Here is a 12,887-nt window from a genome sequence, read left to right as displayed (position 1 = left end):
TGGTTAAAGTTCTCTAGATCAGTCATCCGGTTTTCTAAACTTGAAGCTCGGTTCTCCATGTTCAGGGCTTGTTGTTGTTGTTGTTGTTGTTGTTGTTGTTGTTGTTGTTGTTGTTGTTGTTGTTGTTATTGTTGTTGTTATTGTTGTTGTTGGAAACTGGGTGGTGCTATTGTCTTCTGTTACCCTTGATTACTCCATGAAAGATTCGGGTGGCTCCTCCAACCCGGATTGTATGTGTTGCTATATGGATTGCCTTGATTTCTCATTGCATTACCCACAAAATCCACTTGCTCTACCGAGGATGTACCACCAATAGAAATAGGGCAATTTGATGGAGCGGGTCCTTCCTCATACCCTTTGCAACTAGTCACGACCGCCACTCTATTAGAAGTTAGAGTGTCTAACTTCTTGCTCAATGACTCAACTTGGGCCGCCAATAAAGTAACTGCACCAATCTCATGAAGTCTGACTATCTTCTTTCTGTCTCTTGTATTCCATTGATAACTGTTCATAGCCGTTTCTTTAATGAGAAGCCAGGCTTCTTCCGGGGTCTTGTTCCCTATGGTTCCTTCTGTTGCAGCATCAAGTAATTGCTTTGTGTTAGGGTTCAACCCATTATAGAAAGTCTGAATGATCATCCACTCAAGGAACCCATGTTGAGGACATTTCCGTAGGAGCTCCTTGAACCTATCCCATGTCTCAAATAGAGACTCCAATTCTATTTGCATAAATGAGGATATTTCATTCCTAAGCTTTGCAAATTTTCCAGGAAGGAAATATCAGGCAAGAAAAGCTTCTACCATCTTCTCCCATGTAGTGATCGATGCTCTAGGTAATGAATGTAGCCATTTCTTCACTGTCCCTTTCAAGGAAAATGGGATGGTCCTCAACTTGATACCATCATCCGTAACACCATTGATCTTGAGTATGTCACACACTTCCAAGAAGTTCTCTATGTGATTGTTTGGATTCTCATCGGCCAAACTATTAAACTGTGCCGACTACTGTAACATTTGGATGAATGCTGGTTTGAGCTCAAAATTCTGAACTGTGTTGGTGGCCGCACAATGCTAGATTGTGTGCCAAGAACTGCGGGTCTGGCATAATCGGACAGTGTCCTCTGCTGTTCATTCTGCTCTGCCATATTATCTAACCCTTCACCTTCTATCTCAACTTAATTAGACTGTTCTTGCACAGGTTCTTTCGCCCTTCTATGAATTCTTCAATCAATGTCAGGATTTTCTTCAACCAATGTCGAAGGGTTTCCTCTGGTCATAACTTGGAGCTGCAACCAAAGAAAGAAAAACAAATCAAAACGATGGAAGAATAAGAAGATATGAAATAGAACGAGTGATGAATAGCTAAAATAGCAAAGTGCAAAGTGTTTCTCAAACGCCTATTCCCCGGTAATGGCGCAAAAACTTGACACGACCATTTGCATGTTAACTGCAAGTGCACGGGTTTGTCAAAGTAATAATACCCCGGTGAGAGGGTAGTCGAATCCTCAGGGAATAGTGCTTAGAAACACAAAGATTGCTATTTAACTAGAATGAAAATGAGTCTATGGTGATGTGAAAACAAATCAATGCAAGTAAAGATAAGAAAAGAAGAAGGAGGCGTAAATAAAAGATAGGAAAGGCAATCGACGATAAATGGGGCACCTAAACATTGCTCACCCTAGGACTATTACTTCAAGTGCAAAACCAATCATTATACTTCCTAACTGATGTCTAACGGGTCGTGGAGATCCTTAAACACACAGTCCCAAAATTTAAGGTCAACCGTGACTAACCCTATACTATACACTGGTAGAAAAATCTCTCAGTCTCGACATTTCACACTGTACTAGGTTGCTTTAGGCTCTAGGGATTCCAAGTAATAAACCCTATTCCCTAATATAGATCTAACCCTTTAGTCCAGGCGAAAGACCCCTAGTCACAATTAAGCCCCAGATACCAAGGATTACATCAATGCTTCACTCTGTTGCTTGCGCAACTAAGCCCCAGCGGAGTTCATCTCTTAGCACTTCACTCTATTGTGACCGCAAAGAACTTTTGGAATGTGGAGGTAGGATAAATCACACTGGAAGGAAAAGGGGACGTTCTGCTACCTCTCGACTCACCCTCTCAACCCTCTCCAATCTAGCATTGTCTAATCCTCATGGTGTGTCACTCATCCATAAAGATTACCAACATGGATTCTCAACCCTAGTATCACTCTAAGGGAAAATCAACTGAACAAGCATTCAAGATTGGAACTCAATTAAAAACATCAATTAAGGAAAGCATAATAAAAGGTCAAAGAAACAATATCATTATAGGGTTTACAAGTCCAAGTACCCACTATCGATTTAGCTCTCCATGGAGCAAAATACAATCAACAATGAAGTCAAAAGTAAAGAGATGCAATCCATGAATAAAACCCCCTTGGTGTTCGCGTCAATGGTCTTGAGGAGTGGCCGCGTCTTCTTTAAAGGTCACATTATCAAGCCTCGGGCACACCTCACTGGATCGGTGCCGATGAAAGCTCCCCCAATAACTCTCTTCCAAATAAAATGCGGTGTTAAAGGCAGTGAACCTCTCTAAAAGCCTAGCCAAAGCCTCTCCAAACCCTAGCCGCAGGCGCCTCCAAAGGTGGAGAAAGATAGGCCAAAAGATAGGGGGAAAGATCATGAAATCGTGACTTAAATAGGGCTAGAATCGGGTATCCACAAGGGTGTGTTGAATTTCCATACGCCCATGTGAATTTGCAGAAATTCGTTTTTTAACGGCCTGTGAACGGTAACTGGTACAGTAAATTGATACATTGATTTGCTACAGTAACCTACTATAGTACCTGCCAAAAACACTCTCGAATCCACACTCTTCATCGAGGCAACATAAATAGGCACACATCTATGCCGTAGATCGTGTTGTATCTTCAAATAAAGCACATTTGACAGGAATCTTGCTAGCCTTGCACAAGTCGGAACACATGAGTGTGACTGCCTTTGTGCCCCTCCAATTTTCATATTCCATCAAGCAAAATGGAGGTTGGCACACACTCATATGTCTTTGGGCACAACTTGTGTCTTCTCGTGTGTTCACTTCAAGATTCCATCAACATAATGCATTTGCAATCTACTTTGCCTTCTTTCTTCTCTATTTAGCTCCACAACCCTCTATGCGTAAAAGAACACAAAAACACATGTATTAGCGATAAAATATGAGAAAAGTAATGCTCATCGTAAAAAAAGAATACCTCATATTATTAATACACAAGCAGTTATTATAAGCAGACCAGGATCGAGTTTTCAATAACAAGAGAGCAATGCCCTGGGACAATCCTTATGTCCTTTAGTATACTGACTTGCTTCTAATGTCTACTAGGGAAATCTTTAGATCCTTGCGGGTGCTCTAAAGCAATGCATCTATGACTATCAAATATGCCATGTTTTGTAAGCATAACTACGGGCTTCATACACGCCAAGTTTTGCAACTACACAAGGCAATCACAACTATGGTAATCCACACTCGCCAAGTTTTACACAAGCAATGATTGCTTTCCCGCAAGTGTACTGGACCGCCAAGTAATACCCTATGTGTGACACAAGGGTCGTATTCCATGGGAAGGAAGTATTATAACTCACACTTCATCTTCTATCTAGCCTACAATTCTTAGTAAGAAGAACAAATAGAATAAAGTAAACTAACTAATCTATGGCCGGACTACTAGCACACGTAAATAAATAAACAAGGAAGTGTTAAACATGAGAAGGAGGTGTTCGGACAAGGAATCCCCTAGGGTTGTCATTAAGGCTCAAACTAGGATGATTCAAAGATGTAATGGCGGTAGTTAAGATCTAGAGATTTCTTAGATAGGTTAACCCCTAATCCCATACCAGTGGTGATTGGATTTTCTTCCTGATCAACCCACCTACGATTGTAATGAGTTTAAGGAAATCTCTAAATAGGAGTAAACCTACTATCCTTCGGCTTAAACCTAGAATTGGAGGGCTACCAACACCCGATCTCTCAGCGTGTCGGCACAAGTATCACCTTTCAATCTATGTATGACCTAGTATAAGCACGCTCTCACGTCAACAAATATAATTCAAGAATGAACTATGGATTTCTCCATTTGTAGCTCATGACATGAAAAGCACAATAGATTGAATCTTAAACAACCATTAAATTAAACAATAACAAAATCTAAGGTTTTTACACAAGATGAACCCTAAGTTTCATCTAAATCCAAACACCACAATAAATTAATCCCTAATGATGAGAGATACTTATACAACATACAAGGAAAATATATACAATAAAGAAGCAAGAAAACTCTCTCTACGATCTTGATTTCCTTGAATGGATGAAGCTTCAAATGGTTTCCAATGATGGCTTCGATCTTCACTCCAACTCTTTCTCCTTTGCTCATCTCCCTCTCGGTTATATATATATATATATATATATATATATATATATATATATATATATATATATATATATTAGAGAGACGAAATAGGGTAGAATAGATTCATCTCTCAAGTCATCCATCTTTCCAAATTATACAATTTTTCTATTGTGAATGAAACATTTCTAGCAAAGAAGATTCTTTTCTATTGAAAGAGGAATAGCACGGTAAGTATTTTGTAAAGACTTGTTGTTTACCAACACACATTATCTCGAGGATCAACAAAAGGAATACAATTTGTTATTACTCACAAGAGATAGAAGATTTGTATGATTTGGCACAAGTGGATGAATTGAGAAACATAATATTTATGTAATTCAATATTCTAGTTCTTTCTACAATGTAATGCTTTGGAAATGTTACATTTCTATTATGTAATTGGATATTTAAATGTAGTAGTATACACTCACTGTTAAGATCATTGATAAATTTTTTCAAATGTGACTGAAAAATAATGTTCCTAACAAAGAATATTCATTTCTATTGAAAGAGGAATTATGCGTAAAATATTTTGTTAAAAGGCCATGTTTGCAACATTTCCACCACTTTCAAGAACCTTCATCATCAATGTTAATGTGATCCAATGTTCTCATTCTTTCTGTAACATACTGTTTTGCAAACCATCATCCCCTTTCTTGCTCTCTCAATCATGGTCTCTTCGATCACTCTCTAATTTGGGTGCATATTCCATGATCATACAACTCTGAAGTTATCCACCTTCAAAAATCATAATATTCTTCTCTTTAATTTGAGAAACACAATGTTTTGTGATACAATGTTCTAGTTCTTTCTGTAATGTAATGTTTTTATAATGTACATAATATTGAACATCATCAATCATAGCTAGCCCTTCAAAATAAACATGATGATCCCTTCCTATCCCTAGATATGGAGTTTTAGCTACCAATCCATCTTGAATGTGGTGGTAATGTTGAAGCCCAATATTCCATTACCCAAAACTATAAAAAATCAAAGAGATCAAGATTGGTAAAGCAAGAATGGTGTAAAGGTTTATAAATATATATATATATATATATATATATATATATATATATATATATATATATATATATATATATATATATATATAATAATATTTTGTGGATAGGGTAGGGGTAGGGAGGGTATTCCTCATCCCCGGCCTAGATCTCGACAGGATGAGGAATTGGGTTCTCCGTCGGGGTCATTTAGATATTTAAAAAATAAATTAAAATTAAAAAAAACTTTTAAAAAGTCAGCCACCTTGCTCAAATATTACAATTTTAAGATCAAAGAGATTGAGATTGAGGAAGCAAGAAAGGGGCAATGGTTTTAATGAACAATTAGACGTGTATGAATACCACCAATTATGTTGTAGCCACCACCATTAAAAATTATCACCGATCATCAATCCAATCTTGATGGTTCTACTCTTTCTCCAATAATCTAGAGGTAGAAGCTTTAGTTAGGATGTTTATCAATTATTGTAGCATGGACAAATGAGCATTCCAATACATAATGTTGAACATCATCTATTACGATTTCAAATAAACTCAAAGATCCATTTTTTGCCCTCTTCATTCAAAAATTACAAGTTTAGTTTCCTCTTAATTTTCCCTCGAGAGAACAAAAAGGGCAATGGTTTTGGGAGATGTTGGAGGTGCATAAATACTACCAATTTTTTTATTAGCCCCACCTTTAATAATCATTACTAATCATTAACACGATCGTGAAGGTTGTGATATTTTTTTCCAATAATCTGGAGATAGAAGCTTTAGTTAGGATGTTTAACCATTATCACAACATGGACAAATGGGTGTTCTTGTAAAGATACAATTGTAGTATTTTTGTCCCTATAAGCAAAACTGATATGAATTGCAGGTCATAACCATTAATGAAGATGAAGAAAGTGTAGTCCTAACTTTTGTTCTTTTACTACTGTTAAAGATACAACAATAGTGCTACACATTCCTATATATAATATTGAACATCATCAATCACATCTACCCCTTCAAAACAAACATGAAGATCCCTTCCTAGCCTTGCAAACAAAATTTTAGCTACCAATCCATCTTGAACGTGGTGACAATATTGCCACTAAAATTGGTAAAAAAATTACATTTTGAATCACAGAATCGTATGTTTTTACATTCCTAACTAATGAAAATCATGTTAACAGGAATTGAAAATTGAGGATATGCATAATGGGGTAAACAAGTGAGTTGATGCAATAAAATTAGTGAATTCGTTAGTATCGAACAATCTCACCTGATCTTGAACTGACTTTGATTCATATCATCTTATCAAATTGAATATAGATTCTGAGGCATTTGAATGGTAGAGATCATCAAACCCATACTAAACAAAATTTTATACAAGCCTTCTTATTCTCTTCCAAAACTAAGCCCTAATCCATCTCCGTCTATATCCTTCAAAGTTCCACCTCATCATGTTCCCCCTAATATATACACTAGATAGGTATCTATTCATAACAAACTTTTAATTGTATAATTATGTTTAATTACAAATGTTCTATTGGTTTCTCCTCCGCCTCCCTCTCGCCCTTGTCCTTGTCCTCATCCTCCTCATCGTTCTTCTTCTTCTTCTTCTTCTTCTTCTTCTTCTTCTTCTTCTTCGTCAGGCTCATTTTTATTTTGTCAAATCATAGCTTCTTCTTCTTCATTTTCAGGCCCATTTTCATTTTGTCGAATCACAACCTTGCACATGATGTGCTCGATGAAAGTTTTCTTCTTCTTCTTCTTCTTCTGGCTCATTTTCATTTTGCCAAATCATAGCTTCTTCTTCTTCACTTTCAGGCCCATTTTCATTTTGTCGAATCACAACCTTGCACATGATGTGCTCGATGAAAGTTCTAAAAAAAAATATTAGTATGTTTGATTAATTGATTATTTAGTTATTACTAGATGAAGCATATATTAGCTATGTACTCTATATTATCTTGTTGTGAATCTTTAGAATAAAAAAGAGTTAAAGAAAAACAAGATTTTTGAAGTTTTTGTAAATGTCTAAAATGCATTTATAGTGGTGGTTGTAGCGTTGCTAGGTTTTGAAATTTTTGTGATGTAGTTTTTCACCTAATTATTGAATGTAATTATAAAATTAATTTTATATTATGCCTTTTTAGAAATCATATTTTTGAAACTTTTGTGAATTTTTAACCTAATTTCTACATTGCTACATCTTATCAATCATTGTCTTGGTTATGCCTTGCATCCTTGGTTTATGATATATATATATATATATAATGACTGATTTTTAATATAAAGACTAATTTTTTTATCTTTGTTAATGAAATCAATTTGCTTGAGTTTTATAAACAATGGGGAAGAACCAAGATTGTCTACATCTTGTGAAGGATAATCTAAAGGTGGGAAATATAAAAGGGAAAATGCTTTAGGAAATAGTTCCAACATAGGTTGGCAACATGGAATAAAGGTTTATAAAAATTCTAAGAAAGTGAAATGCAAGTATTGTGAAAAAGGTTTCTCCAAGAGGAATTTATCACTGCAAACATCATTTGGCTGGCACTCTCAAGGATGTTAAGCCTTGCTTAATTAACAATGCTTGAAGATGTTAAGAAACAAATGATGCATGTTTTAATAAGAAGTGTGGAAATTTAAGCAAAAAAAAGGAAAGTAGTTTTTGACATCGGTAATGATGATTTATCTAAAGAGGTGGAGCAACCAAACCACATGGGTAGTAGTAAAGATATTATGAGAGCTTTTATAGGAACATAATATTGCGGAGCAAGTGGCACTCAAGCAACCATCAACCAAATGATGAAAAGATAAATGAGGGCTTGCAAACAAATAACTAGGTTCTTTTACACAAAGTGCCATCCTTTTAATTGTGCAAAAAATCAAGAGTTCCCAAAAAGGTTTGATCTAGTTGGAAGGTATGGTGTTGGATTCAAACAGCCTAGCTATCATGAAATTAGAGAGAAATTTTTGAAGAAGGAAGTAGATAATACAATGAGCTTGCTTGATGAACATAAGACCAAATAGGCCAAAATAGGATTTTCCAATATGTCCAATGGTTGGACCGATAAGAAGAGATTCAATTTGCAACTTTTTAGTAAATAGTCTAAAGGGGGTGGTCTTCTTACCATCCATTGAGACATCTCACATTTAAAAAATGAGTCAGAATTTTTTTAAATGTTAGATGATTTTGTGGAGAAAATCGGAGAGAAAAATGTTATGCAAGTTATAACTGATAATGCAACGAATTATAAGACCGCGAGAAAATTATTGATGTAGAAAAGGAAGAAGTTGTATTGGACCTCTTATGCAGCTCATTGTATTGACTTATTGTCGGAAGATTTTGAGAATAAATTAAATATTCACAAGGTCACTATTGTAAAAGCAAGAAGGATTACATCAAACATTTATACAAGACACTTATTAATTGCTATGCTAAAACATTTTACTAAGGGAAAAGATCTTATAAGGCCAACTATTACTCGATTTGCTACCACTTATTTGACTATGGGATGATTTTATTATCATAAGGGAACTTTGATGACCATGTTTATTTTGAAAACATGAAAGCTAGTAAGTTTGTGAGTTTGTTGCTAAATAAGATGGGAGGTTAAGTGCAAGAATTGATTTAGATTTTGGGTTTTGGAAAAATGTTGTGAATAGTCTTAAGGTTGTATTTACTCTAATTAAGGTTCTTTGGTTTGTGGATTTTGAAGAGAAACCTACCATGGGTTTCATTTATGAAGAGATTAATAGGGCAAAAGAGAAGATACAAACTAATTTCAATTATGTTCAGAAGAGGTAAAATAAATAATTTAATATCTTATTTAAAGGTTCTTTTGTTATTTTCCAAATTAAAAAACAAACTTAGTAAATAGATTCATTGTTATTTTAGTTTCAGCTTTGCGCCTATATGAAAAATTATTGATGAAAGATTGGAGCTTCAACTACATAAACCATTGCATGCAATAGTATACTACCAATATCCCCAATGTAATATAGTCCTAATCTAAAAAATGATGCTAATATTAAAAATAGGACTATATACTTGCATCGAGAGGATGGTGTTAGACCCATTAGAAAGATGCAAGATAGCTTTGGAACTTGAAGCCTTTAATGATGCAAAAGGTTTATTTAGTATTGGATTTGCAAAAGTAGCAAGGGAGAAGAAACCAACGGCTAAATCGTAGGATTCTTATGGCGATGAATGGCTAAAACTACAAAAGTTTGCCATTTGCAAATTGAGTTTGACATGCAGTTCTTCATGGTGTAAGAGAAATTGGAGTGCTTATGAAATGCTAAAAAATATATTTTGCTAATAATTTAAGCGAAGAAATTATTTGTACCAACAGAAGATGAATGACTTGGTCTTTGTTATGCATAATTTAAAGTTTAAAAGACAAAGTAGAGAAAAAAGATGTTGGCATGGCCATGGACCTTTTAAAGACTTAGACTCACATGATCGGTGGAGTTCTTGAAGAAAATGATCATCTTGTTTCAATGCCATCAAATCAAAATTTGGTAAGTGTTCTTGATAGTCAAGGAAGAAATGAGGAGGGCAAAGAAGATGTAAGTGATAGTAATGGCATAACATTTGATAATGTTGACATCTATAATATAGAAGATGGTCATCTTGAAACTTATGACTTTGAGTCTTTTAAATTTAAAAGATTACTAGCAGGGACTACACATGACTTGGACTTCAGAAATGGTATTGATACGAAACTTGAAATTGTTACAAGTGACGAATTTAAAAAGGATGATGATGGTGACGATATTGGTGGTGATGATATGGAGGATTATAGTTTGGGGAAAAGTTTGAATGATTTTATTTTAGTTTTTACATTTCATTTGCTATTTTGTTTGATTGTGTTAGTCATTTATGTATTTTTGTTGATGTTGTGAACTTCTCGATCTTAACGTTATGATCTTCAAAGTTTCATTGTTAACTTCTTCTGATGTGTACTTTATATATTTTTTTTAACAAAAAAAAATCTGAATATAGAAGAGTAGCTTGTTGTGATTCTTTATCTTTTGCCTAGATGCATGAAAGAGTAACTTGCTTGTTTCTTATTTACTTAAATTTTTTATTTAGTTTTAATTATTTATTCTCCTTTTTTTAAAAACCATTTTTTCAATAAATAAAATAAGACCTTTACATTGAGCATATAAAGTACACTTGCATGATATTTCTTAACAGGTTTTCACTTGATTTGATTATATAGGTTGCTGCTAGTAAGGGTGCAGTTGAGGCGTCATTGTTAGTATACTTAGAAAATTTGGCACAACTTTGGGTTTTAGAGAATAGTTGCCAATTGTTGAATCTACTGAATCTATTTTGATAATCCCTGAGGTGTTCAATAGTTATATTCAATAAGATTTTTCTCATTATTCAAGCCTTATATACATTACAAATGCTAATTCTTGTTTGCAGGTTCTTATTGTCAAAGTTGCCAATTCTTAAATAAATATATGTTATAAATGCTAATTTTTGTTTGCAGTTTTACTTTAATAGGATCTTTCTCATTATTCAAGTCTTATATATGTTACAAATGAAAACTTACAATTTATAAAATTTTAATTTATAAATATTTGTATATATATATATATACTAAATTTTTTTAGTGGTTTGCAAAATCTTATGATTTTATGATCCAATTCTATAATCCAATTTCGTAGAGCTTTCACTAATCTTATTAAAAAAAAATTCAAAATCCTTGGTTGCAGCCAATACATAGTCTTCCCAATCAAAGAGATCTAGATTAATAGAACAATAAAGGGGTAAAGGTTTATATATATATATATATATATATACACACACATAATATTTTGAAGGCGGGGTCTAGCTGGGGAAGGTATTCCTCGTCCTCAGCTTTGGCCCACGAATTACCACTGAGTCTTGAAGATAGTTCCTTGCCTGGACCTCGATGGGGTGGGGAATTGGATTCCTTATTGGGTTTAGGCCAAATTATCATCCTTAGTTTACACATTAAATTATTGGGTATAAAACCATTTAAATAATACTTGTGTAGCCATCTTCAAATATTTAACTTCCTAGAAATAGTACAGACATGGTCATCGCTAATCTTATACATTTCAATTGCACAAAGTTATACCGATAAGCATGTTAGTATCAAATACAATTATGGCATTGCTTGATACATTGGTAGGCAAACTGAGCGTAATTCATAGATGGGGGAGTTAATAACTTTGACTAAACATTTTAAATGCTATAACATGTCTTCTATCGTTGATCCATTATGTAGAAATTCCATTTTGATGAATAAAAGAGCCTTATGGTCATTTCGATAATTTTTTAAAAAATAAAGGTTAGATTGCAAAAAAGTTTTTGTAAAGTCAGCCACCTTGGCCAAATCTTACAATTCCAAGATCAAAGAGTACGAGATTGAAGAGCAAGAAAGGGGTAAAGGTTTATATATATATATATATATATATAATATTTTGAAGGTGAGGTCCAGGTGGGGAAGGTATTCCTCATCCTCAGCTTTGGCCCATGAATCACCACTGGGTCTTGAAGATAGTCCCTTGCCTGGACCCCGATGGGGTGGGGAATTAGATTCCTTATTGGGTCTAGGCCAAATTAACATCCTTATTTTACACTTTAAATTATTGGGTATAAAACCATTTAAACAATATTTGTGTAGCCATCTCCAAAGATTTAACTTCCTAGAAATAGAGTAGTGATGTACTCTCCGCAAGTGCACTGATCATTACCAGTAATAGAGTGGTACCCCACGAGGAGGTAGGGTTGTTGAACCACAGGGACTGGACTTCTAATACTAATTAATCCTCTAATTTCTAGTCCAACTGAATTGGGTGATGAAGGAACTAACTACTAAACAAGTCTAAAGAATAAAAGGGATGGAAGAGCTAGGCAGACTAGGGTTGAGTTTCGATAACGAGAGAATAATACCTCAGGATAATTCTTATGTGCTCAAGATACTGACTTGAGTTTAATGCCTACCAAGGGTACATTCTAAGATCCTTGTGGGTGCTCAAAAGCTTTGTTGCATCTATAGCTCTTAGATATACCAAGATTTGCTAAAGCAACTACGGGTCTCAAGCATGCTAAGTTTTGTAACTAGGCTAAGTAGTCACAACTATGGCAAATCAAGCACACCAAGTTATGATATGAAATGCACTCATCACGTAGGCATGGTCATCATTAATCTTATACATTTCAATTGCACAAAGTTATACCGATAAGCATGTTAGTATCAAATACAATTCTGGCATTGCTTGATACATTGGTAGGTAAACTGAGTGTAATTCATAGATGGGGGAGTTCATAACTTTGACTAAATTTTTTTAAATTCTATATCCATTATGTGTATTACCTCCCCTCCCCCCAGGGGCTAGTTGTTCCCATACATAATATTAAAAATGAATGTTGTCAGTTAAGTTATTCAAGATGCATGAATACCACCAATTATGTTA

The 12,887-nt window shown here is 34.5% G+C and overlaps 1 non-coding gene across 1 annotated transcript; it reads left to right on the top strand.

The window, feature by feature from the left end:
- Positions 1–648: 648 nt before the first annotated feature.
- LOC120254062 lies at positions 649–755 on the top strand. Its single transcript, XR_005534518.1, has one exon. It is a non-coding gene; the product is annotated as a small nucleolar RNA R71 (small nucleolar RNA).
- Positions 756–12,887: the final 12,132 nt, after the last annotated feature.

This window comes from Dioscorea cayenensis, unplaced genomic scaffold (assembly GCF_009730915.1).
Source record: "Dioscorea cayenensis subsp. rotundata cultivar TDr96_F1 unplaced genomic scaffold, TDr96_F1_v2_PseudoChromosome.rev07_lg8_w22 25.fasta BLBR01000328.1, whole genome shotgun sequence".
Taxonomy (NCBI): domain Eukaryota; kingdom Viridiplantae; phylum Streptophyta; class Magnoliopsida; order Dioscoreales; family Dioscoreaceae; genus Dioscorea; species Dioscorea cayenensis.
The sequence above is the reverse complement of the archived record's forward strand: the minus strand, read 5'-3'. Positions and strand labels throughout refer to the sequence as shown.